The sequence below is a fragment of the Hevea brasiliensis genome, chromosome 2, assembly GCF_030052815.1.
Source record: "Hevea brasiliensis isolate MT/VB/25A 57/8 chromosome 2, ASM3005281v1, whole genome shotgun sequence".
Classification (NCBI taxonomy): Eukaryota; Viridiplantae; Streptophyta; class Magnoliopsida; order Malpighiales; family Euphorbiaceae; genus Hevea; species Hevea brasiliensis.
In genome coordinates this window covers 2,016,631-2,025,808 of record NC_079494.1, presented here as the reverse complement: position 1 = coordinate 2,025,808, position 9,178 = coordinate 2,016,631, and the positions used below count along the sequence as shown (strand labels likewise).

At 32.5% G+C, this 9,178-nt stretch overlaps 1 non-coding gene across 1 annotated transcript; it reads right to left on the bottom strand.

The window, feature by feature from the left end:
- Positions 1-5,961: 5,961 nt before the first annotated feature.
- LOC131178063 (small nucleolar RNA R71) lies at positions 5,962-6,068 on the bottom strand. The gene has a single exon (XR_009147193.1). It is a non-coding gene; the product is annotated as a small nucleolar RNA R71 (small nucleolar RNA).
- Between the last annotated feature and the right edge of the window lie 3,110 nt (positions 6,069-9,178).

Genomic DNA, 9,178 nt, shown 5'->3' with positions numbered 1-9,178 from the left:
CATTTATTTTCATTGTTTGTGTAGCAAGAATGGCCTGAATCTGCCTTCCTTTAATAATAAGATTAATATTGACGTATAAGACGCACAATTATCAATTATTTCTTTTAAAAAAACACAGTCAACAAGTGCTTAAGTAATTGGAACTTTAATAATTTGATAGAAGATGGGACTAAACATATCTTTTCCTTGCTTTGTGCAATTTTAGACGTTAAAGGTGGATCTGTTGCTTGGATCTTTAACACTAGAGGGATTCGTGCTATAATCTCAACATCAGCTTACTTGGTCTTGCAGAAAACTTTAACATAAATAAATAAAAGGTTCTCTTCCTTGAGGTTTAATGGAATGGAAGAGGCTTTATATTTTAGCAGGGTGTGCAATTTCATATATGAGAAAGGAGGATGGTCCCAAATCCAAGTTTCAAAGGCTAAGGAGAATTAGAATTTGGCCCCTTCATTACTACATAAAATTTGCAATAGAGAATCTTGTCCACCACCACAGACACAGCAGCATGGGCAACAATTTATCCATCAAATTTAGAAATGGCATTGGAGAATCCTCAAAAGGCATCATCTTCCAGGTTCCACTGCTTGTCAACTAGACATCAAAGTAGCAAGAATTCATAATCAACTTGGACTGCTACAGCTTGTAATCAAACTAGCATGAAAATTTAATGAGTTTGGTCCCCCATGCGGAAAAGGATTTCATCAAATAAGGAATATCATGCTTTCCTCATAAGTTCAACAAAAAGTTTATGCATACATTTTATATCATCATTTAAGTATAATTTTTGTACATAATTTATCATTTTTTATAGTTATTACTGTAGATATTAGCATATATTTATTTAATTTTTACCTTTTTACACTTTTTAGTTTAATTCTTAGAATTTATTTGTTTTATAGGTTAAATTTGGAGAATTTTGGTGATATCAGAGCAGCTATTTGGAGGAAATTAGAGTTGAATTGTAAAATTTCAAAAAGAAAATTTAAAATTGAGTTTTAAAGAAACAGAAAGTTGCACAACCTATGACACAGCTTATGTCACAGGTTGTGTCGTTGTCAGATATGAAGTTTTTCTCAGACAGAAAGTTACACAACTTGCAACACAAGGCGCAACACAACCGACTCAGCTTGTGACGTTTTAATGAAAATTGCTGACGTGGCACTTTCGTCCCTTTGATTTATTACATCATTTTCTCCAAAATTTTTTGTCTTTTAACCCATTCTAGGGAAGACCTCTGAACCATATATAAACACATTTTTCTCTTTCTTTCCACAAGGAGAAAAATAGGGAGATTTTGCAATAGAGAGAAAAAGGAAGAGGAGCACGTGAGATCAAGTTTTGCAGCAGCAGAGGACATCTTCTGCAACGTCACAGCAGCAGATTCTTCATCATTTTACTGGGTTTTTCTTTTCCTTAGCTTAGATTTTCATTATTTCTTCATTTCTCTACTTGGGTTTGTTTTGAAATCATGGTTTGTGAGTAGATCTTTGAGATTCTAGATGTGGATCTGTAAATATTGCTTTGTATTGTGGTTTTTGAACTGATTTAGTCATTTAAATAGGATTTGCTGTATTTTTATTTATTGTTTGTGAGCTTGTTGCCTTGCTTGATGAAAGGGCCCTCATTAAGTTAAGTTTTAATCCTTGACAGATGGACTGAAAAGTGAATATTTGGGATAGATAATCTCATAATGAACTTAGTTTTCTTGGTGTTAGAGATAAGCTAAGAGGATTAAGAGGACTTTCAAAATCAATTAGAGCTTTAATTGGGTTTTTGTCAAGTTTGAAATACCGTGAAAATAGGGTTTGATTTGATGAATACCAACTTTGAAATGCTTGAGAAAGGTTTCAAAGAACTAAGAATTGGTTTTCCTCAAAATTGCAATTCTCATGTGTTTGACTAAATTGAGGGTAAATCACATGCAAACAATATTGAAAACTCTATCTCTAGAATCACTTTAATTTTTTATTGAAATTAGATTTTATTCCTCCCAATTTAATAATTAGTAATTTCAATTCAAATTTTAATCATCTAGTTTTATTAATTTAATTAATTGTTTGATTTGGCTTAAATTCCTCAAGTACCAATTTTAATTTTAAATTTCATTATCAATATCTTTAAATTTCAGCATTCTAATTAGCTTATTCTTTTATTTTCAATTTAAGCACAATTCCCTGTGAGAACCATATTTTTAAAACTATACTACTGTGACCCGTACACTTGCGGAAGCTATTTCACAGCTAACATCAAGTTTTTGGTGCCGTTGCCGGGGAATTGTTGTAGGAGGGGGGCGTGAGGCAAAATATCATCCACTAGAATTATATAAAATGTACCAGGTAATACCTAGGAAAGATGGTGGAGTCATAATGGTCTCACTTAAGTACCACCTCCTTAGACAGCATTTTCTAGACATGCACTTCATATAATCCTAATAAAATCAAACCACTGGTAAGTATCGTCTTCCCATAACATTACAATGATACTAAAGATTTATGCCACGAAGGCATAGATAGACTGGAGTTGCCACCCGGGTAATAACCGGGAGATATTCAGTGTTTCTTCCAAGGGTCATGGATGGTAACTTACTCCTTGCAGAGTTTCCACAACCGTCATTACCATAGCCCAATGTCTAGGTTCGGGATAGTGGGTACGTAAGGGGAAGGTGTTAGGCACCCCTTACGTCTGGTCTAACCTCGTTAATTCGAATGCCAGTCCTTTACTAATGTTTCTAAAAGTCTTGTTTATTATTTCTTTATTAAATTTCATCCTAAAAAAATGCAATTCTAATCCTACACACGCCAGTAATTCACAAAAGGGTTATTGTTTACAAATAATTTTCATGCACAAGTAATTCCTATCTATGGGGTTACTAATTATTTAAATGATATTTACCAGATGACTAAAATTAATTTATTATTGAGAATTTAATTTACAAACAAATTTAATTTCAAATAACTCTACGTTTCTATTTGACTTAATTAATTAATTTTCACCAAGTTACCTTAAGGATAATTGAACTAAGTTAATTATGTACGTATGTAATTTATTCTAATATCACATAAGGCCCAAAATAATCACAACCTAATAAAGACTTCTAACATGCAAATTTATTTTACAATTATCAAGTATTAAATTAAATTTATTTTACATGTTAATGTTAGTTTAATTTATAAACAAGATTAATTTTAATTTACGAAGTATTTATTTAAATTAATTACATGCAAACGTCAGTTAAATTAAAAACAAAGTTAATTTTAATTTATCAAATAAAAATCCTATTATTACTATAATTTCATGCCAATGGTTATTCGAGGAGTTTAGAGCTACTTACCTGTTGATAAATGCAGTTGCTATTGAGGCAAGTTACCCTTAAAAAATGGTCTTTTCTTCTAGTATGGCAATGATATCCCTAGCTTACTCTTGTTTAGCTCCACATAAGCTCCACGCAAATGCCCTCTTTGGTGCTTAACTTAGGGCTACTTACCAATTTTGTTTGTAATAAAAAATAAAGAAACTAAAAAAATTAAAAGAAATAAAGAAAATATTAATAACAATTTACACTTGATTCTAACTCTAGTCTCCTAAAAGGTTAAGATTCCTAATTAGTTATAACTACCTAACATGATCCAAACACTTCATAACACTTCTTGAATTAAAAGAACACAGAAAATAGATCAAATATCAATTAAAAGCCAAGAAAATACAAGAACATGCATAAATATACAATTTTCAAATTCTGACAGATTAACGGTAGCAAGAAATCTGATTTTTTAAAATAGTTAGACATGCCTAAAAATCATAAAAAAATTTTACAGAAGATAGCTTATATATCATACAAGATCATAAAATTTATAAATCAAACAAAACCCTAACTAAATGGTCTACATAAATCGTAACTTTTCTAAGTGATAGAATCATACTACTTTTTTGTAAAATTCATAACTCATTAATCACAATAGATATGAATGCAAAACTAATTGGAAAAGATTCATAAGATTCTGAAATTAATTTTAGATACTAGATTTACACAAAAATATTAAGAAACAAGAGATATATGGGCTCCACAAATCGGGTATCCTGCAAATCGGATTTTACATGAATCATAACTTCAAACAGCCATAACTTATAAAGTATTAAAGCTTTTTTAGTGATTCTTGAGCCTAAAATTAACAGAATTTCGTGTAAAATATGAATATAATTTTTACAAATTTTTTTACAGATTCAGAAAATAATGAAAAATAATAAAAATACAAGAGACAGAAAACTGAACATGTGTAGAGTTATGTATCTCCTCAAATTAAACATGATTACATGATCTATATGAACATATAAAATAAATTAAAAACAAGGAACATAGAATTAAACATTACATAGATCTTGAAAAGAAAATAAAAGAACTAACCTTTAAGAAATATCGCTAGAAAAAAAAAACTGAAAGAATTTTTGTTATTCCTCTTTTTAATTTTTTTTTTCTTTTTTTTGTCTTCTCCTCCACCTTTTTTTTTCTCCTCCTCTGCCTTTTTTTATTTTTTATCAGTGGGGTATTTATAGGGTTTTGGGAGAGATGTGTGATAAAATTTGGAGTCCTAGGGTGATAAAGTTCAGATAATTTAAACAACTAGGATTGCAGAATTTGGGTGAGACTGAGATATGGATGAGGTATTTCAACCAATAGGAAGAGAGAGGAAGGGGAAGGCACCAATAAAAAGTGAGGAAGATGTGTGGTAGGGTTTGGAGTCCTAGAGTGATAAGATTCAGATAACTTAAATAACTGGGATTGAGGAAATTGGGTGAGACTGAGATATGGGTGAGGTGTTCCAACCAATAGTAAGAGAGGAAAAGGGGGTGGCACCAATAGGGAGTGAGGAAAAGAGTGGGGCCAATGGGGGAGAGAGAGTTTGTATAGGAGAGTGATAGAGAAAAAGATTTTTTTTTATTTTAATTTTTAAAAAATAAATTAAATGGGTCCTATTTAAAATTCCTAACTAGGTTTTCTTAGGCCCATAGCGCCCAATTAAACTCAATTAGGTCCATTTAAGAACTACCCATATTAAATTTAAACAAAACAAAATTTTATTTAAATTAAATTAATTTCCCAAAAAGCATATTATTATTTTTTTTCAAGATCATGCCACGGAATTAATAATTCAATTCTATGTTTTCAATTATATCTTACAGTCATACAATTTTTCATCATCGGGTTTCCCACTGCTTCAATGCACATACTCATCACAAAATAAGGGTCTATAATTGTTTGTTTTAAGTTGGATTTTAATTGTTTTAAGCTGATTAGAACTTTTATTTTCTTTTATTTTCACTGCTGTTCCTTGTGTTTTTCAGGTACTTTTCTTGTTTATGAGACGATCGAAAAGCACAAGTGATACTCAATTGTTGTTCAACCCTGAAATTGAAAAATTCTGTCGAGCCAACAAAAAGGAATCTAAGAGGAGAAAGGAAGCAGAAAAAGAAGAACAACAAAGGTTTGAGCAAGAGGAGAAAATTGAAAATATGGAGAATCAAAATAGAGTTATTGATGGAAATAATAGAGGAAATGAGCAGAATAGGCAGAATGAAGTTGTTAACTAAAATGATCCTCAGAGAAGATGCATGTTAGATTATGCTTTTCCTAGATGTGCAGATGTGAGAGATAACAGACCTATCATTGGAGATAATCAATTTGAGTTAAAGACTGGTCTCATTCAAATGGTCCAGAATTCACAATTTGGAGGTAGTCCACTTGAAAATCCCCATTCTCATTTGAAGAAATTTCTGATGACATGTGGCACACAAAGACAGACTGTAGTTTTAGATGAAGTGATTAGACTGACCTTATTCTCATTCTCTCTTAGAGATTCAGCATTAGAGTGGTATGACTCACTTCCACAAGCTACTATAGCTATTTGAGAGCAGCTATCTCAAGCTTTTCTATTTCAGTTTTTCCCACCTGGGAAGACCACTCATTTGAGAAATTTGATGGTAGCTTTTAAACTAAGGGATGATGAAACTTTGTATGAATCTTGGATGAGATTTAAGGAGCTTGAAAGGCAATGTCCTCATCATGAAATACCCAAATGGATGATTGTTCAGAATTTCTACACTAGAGTTACTCCAGCCATAAGAAATACAATTGATTCACAAGCAGGAGGAGATTTCATGAGAATGACAAGTGAAGAATGCTATGATCTGTTAGGGAAGATTGCTCATAATACCCATTTATGGGGAAATCCTAGAGCAATTGAGCCAAAGAACACTGGGATCTATGAACTTAACTCACTTAGCTACATGAATGCAAGATTTGATCAGTTGACTCAGCTTCTTAGTGATTTTTGCACAAAGGCAACAGTCTTAACTCCTATAACTATGCAACAAGTTGCCTACACAGATGGAACCCAAAGTTGTGGAGTTGATTACTCTTCTTATGGTGATGATTATTTGCAAGAACAAGCTGCTTATGCAGGAGGTTATCAACAGAAACCTATGGGAAATTCTTATTCTAATGTCAACAACTCAACATGGAGACCACAAGCAACTTTTGGTCAACAAGGTCAAAGCTCAAACTATGCTCATAACCAGCAGTATATGCAGCATAATAGGCCTCAGTTTCAGCCTCAATTTCATCCCACAAGGCAGCCACAACCTGGATATCAACCAAGAGCACAACAACCTCTTCCACCATCTGAACCAAAGCCAACCTTGGAAAGCATGATGGAGAAATTTTTTGCTGAACAAAGCAAGATGAATGGCAAATTGGTTGGAGACTCAATTGGCTCAACAAGCAAGCTCATCAGGAAGTAAATCCTATGGCAAACTACCTAGCCAGCCATAGAACCCTCATGAACAATGTAAGGTTGTGACCTTGAGAAGTGGTAAGAAAGTTGGTCAAGAGAGTGAAACAAGAAAGAAGAAAAAGAGAGCACAAAAGAAGAAAAATTAGTTAAGAGCAAGAAGAATGAAAAAGAAGAAGAAAGCAAAAGTGAGCAAGATGAGGGAGAGAAGCCATACATCCCACCTGAGCCTTATAAGTCCACCCTTCCCTACCCTCAAAAATTCATCAAGCATAAACTAGACAAACAATTTGGCAAATTCCTTGAAGTTGTATATCAATGTACCATTCACAGAGGCACTATCCCAAATGCCAAGTTATGCCAAGTTCTTGAAGGAGATTCTTACCAATAAGAGAAGGCTAGATGATTATAATACCATCAACTTGGGAGAGCAATATAGTGCTATAATTCAGAATAAGTTACCTCTCAAACTTAAGGATCCGGGTGTGTTTTCCATTCTTTGTCATATAGGTGATAATTGTGTGGCAAATGCCTTATGTGACCTTGGAGCTAGCGTCAACCTAATGCTTGTTTCAATATATGAGAAGCTAAATATGGCAGAGTTGAAGCCCACAAACATGTATCTTTCATTGGCTGACCGTTCAATTAAATATCCAGAAGGCATTCTAGAAAATGTGCCTATCAAGGTTGAAAAATTCTACATTCCGATAGACTTTGTCATTTTAGATATGGAAGAAGACACAAAAATTCCTATCTTGTTGAGAATACCCTTTTTAGCAACAACTGGTGTTTTAATTAATGTAGAGGGTGAGAAATTGACACTTAGAGTGGGAGATGATCAAATGATATTCAACATCAATCCAGCCATGAAGAGAAAACATGAAGAAGTTGAGTCTTGTTTGTGGGTAGATATTATTGATGAGATTGTTCAAGAGCATTTCAGAAGAAGCTATCCACAAGATCCACTTGAAAATTGCTTAGTCCATGGTGGGAGCATTGATGATGACAACCCACACATAGCTGCTTTTGCACAACACTTGGAGAGCTCTCCACCACATCCTGAAGCTACAATTTTTCAGCTTGAAGAAGTACAAACTTGGAGATTAAACCACCATCATTAAAGGTAGAGGATGCCCCAAAGATAGATTTTAAACCTCTTCCTTCCAACCTCAGGTATACTTTTCTTGGACCCAATGGAACATATCCTGTTATAATTAATGCATCTTTGACTGATATTGAAATTGACAAATTATTGAAAGTTTTGATAGAATATAGTAGAGTTTTGGGATTTACAATTGATGATATAAAGGGAATTAGCCCAACACTTTGTATGCATAAGATTTTCCTTGAGCTAAAACTACCACCACCACCACCTCCACCAGATGGCAAGGGCAAAGGAGTTGTAATTCTTAGCTAGACAGTTTTAGTTGCAACATTTATATTTCATGTTTTTATTTAGGTGTTTATTTAGTTAGTTCTTTTAGTTACTTGTTTAGTTAGTTTTATCTTCTCATAGCTTGTTAGCTTGTTTAGTTAATATTTTGTTTGTGTTTTTATTTGAGATAGTTGCTTATTTAGTATTTTTAGTTATTTGCCAGTACATTTTTCTTTTTATTTTGACTCTTTAATGCTTTACTTATTTTTAATATGCTCATTTGGAATTTTTATTGTTGAATGGCTATATCTTGATTACATTCTTACTTCCATATTTCATTTTGTGCTTAATTGATTTCATGGACCCTGTTCTTCTTTTTACAAAGTATAGCAGTAGCTCAAAAAATTTTCTTTAATTAAATTGGCTACATCTTCAATGAGTTAACAATTTGCCACTACTTATGAAACAGGGTACCCCTTATCCACTTTCTTTTAAGTTCATTAGGCTTACCTATCCATTCTTTATGCACATATTAGCCATATATTTCTTACACATTATTTGAGTGAGCCTCTTGAATTTATTTTATGGCCAAACTATCTCATTCCTTGCATTCTTTTGCATTGAGGATAATGTCCATTTTGAGTATAGGGGAGAGGGTAAATTTTTTGCAAAAATTATTTTTCCTTTTCATTTGCATATAGTTACATAATCATTTATTAATTCATACTTGTACATATTCACTGCTTATAGTTTCATATATTTAGTCATACATACTTAGTTGCATATAGGTTCATTATACATTCATACATTCATGCATTTCATTTATTCATTTAAAAAAAAAAATGGATTTAAACCAGTCTTTGAATTCTAGAAGTTGCTTATTCAAGCAATCTAACTTGCCTCTAGATGGTTAGTGGAATAAAAGTTTTCAGCTAGGTACAAAGTCTTAAGCATTATTCTTTCTCTTACTTAATAGCTGAAAATTAATATATTCATCTAGTTGTGCAGATTCTGA